The sequence below is a fragment of the Buceros rhinoceros genome, unplaced genomic scaffold, assembly GCF_000710305.1.
Source record: "Buceros rhinoceros silvestris isolate BGI_N320 unplaced genomic scaffold, ASM71030v1 scaffold13048, whole genome shotgun sequence".
NCBI lineage: Eukaryota > Metazoa > Chordata > Aves > Bucerotiformes > Bucerotidae > Buceros > Buceros rhinoceros.
In genome coordinates this window covers 13,905-15,529 of record NW_010427508.1, presented here as the reverse complement: position 1 = coordinate 15,529, position 1,625 = coordinate 13,905, and the positions used below count along the sequence as shown (strand labels likewise).

General features: G+C 45.2%; 1 protein-coding gene across 1 annotated transcript in view; it reads left to right on the top strand.

Annotated features, from left to right (window-relative positions):
• LOC104498538 (exocyst complex component 4-like) overlaps window positions 1-1,625 on the top strand; it is a gene marked incomplete at its 3' end in the record, with an annotated part of 11,165 nt that overhangs the window by 1,634 nt on the left and 7,906 nt on the right. The gene's annotated exons all lie outside the window — the stretch shown is intronic.

Sequence of the window (1,625 nt, the reverse complement as noted above, 5' to 3'; positions counted from 1 at the left end):
TTCAGCAGATGTTTGAAATGCAGATGTGAAGGTGGCAGCACAGTAGAAGCCAGCATTGTTTAACTAGCAAGAGGTGCATTAGGTTAAGTACTTGATTTTAATTTTGTTGAGCCTAACCTTCCGTTTGAAGCGGCTTTACGGCAGGCTGAATCGCAGTGCTGTCTCAGCTTGCTGGTAGGTATGGTGTAAAGAACACTTGGTGCCAAAACAAATACTATCGTCGTGCGTTGCACTGAGTCATGGCTTTATGCCGGTGCTGATGCCAGAGAAACTGTATATTGAATATTCTGCCGTAGTATGACTTGAAAGGGGAAGATTCAGCTCAGTTATTTATTTCAAGGGTAGCAGAGTCCAATTAAGCTGATGCAGGTGCAAAGCTTTGAAATCATGTATGGAACTAATTATGGTAGTAAATGTATGGCCAAGTTTCTAATTGGTTTGCGGCCCCATTTACATTAATAACGAGGTGTGGAAGCCAACTGAGAACTATGTTTCTGCTGTCCTTCAGGCCTGACTCGAGTGGCCCTTTGGAAAATAGGGTTCCACAAGGGCCACCTACCACTTCTAGCCGAAATCCTCATTTGTGAAACTGCACATTGTAATGATCACTGTCCGAAGGTGGAAAAGAAAAATGAAAAACAACGTGTGTGTCTTTGATACGTGGTATTTGTACTGGAAAATCACTCCCAGGGAAAACTTCAGCTTGGCAAAGAGTTCTTTTTTTAATTCCTATCATTACCATCACCGTGGAAACAATCATGTTTTGAAGCATTCATAGAGTTACAGTGCTGATAACTTGGTGAAATTACAACAAGCTTTTTGCGTGGGTCAGAAGGCAGAGTTTGAGTTTCTGATGCCAAGAGCGAACATAGCGTCTGCTTGAGATTTGTTTTATGAATCAGTCTTGAGAGGTTGTATCACTACTGGTTGTCCATTGAAATTGATAAATTGGATCAGCTCATATTTTAATGACATTGACCTGCCCAGAGGGTTGAGGGAGGTACAGAAATGTTTAATGGGTTTTGACATGTGTTTAATAGGAGTTCGTGAGCCTTTAAGATGCTCATGTTCTAGAGCTATGGGAAGCGTGTTAATTTCTTGTTGAATAAGGAGATAATTAGAACCGATTCTAAACTTAAATCGCAGTGACGTTCCCTGCAGCCCACTCGCTATGTGCAGAACAGGTTATACATGTTTCTTCTGCAGTGTGCCCTGGCGGCCCAGAAGGCCAATGGCCTCCTGGCTTGTATCAGGAACAGTGTGGCCAGCAGGAGCAGGGCAGGGATTGTCCCCCTGTACTCGGCGCTGATGAGGCCACACCTTGAGCACTGTGTCCAGTTTGGACTCCTCAGTGCAAGAAGGACATTGAGGGGCTGGAGCGGGTTCAGAGAAGGTCAATGAAGCTGGTGGAGGTTGAGGAGGGACCTGGCGGGGGCGGGAGGTGTTTAGCCTGGAGAAGAGGAGGCTGAGGGGAGACCTTATTGCTCTCTACAACTCCTTGACAGGAGATTGTAGAGAGGTGGGGGTTAGTCTCTTCTCCTATGTAACAAGTGACAGGACGAGAGGAAATGGCCTCAAGTTGTGCCAGGGCAGATCTAGGTTAGATATCAGGAAGAACTTGTTTC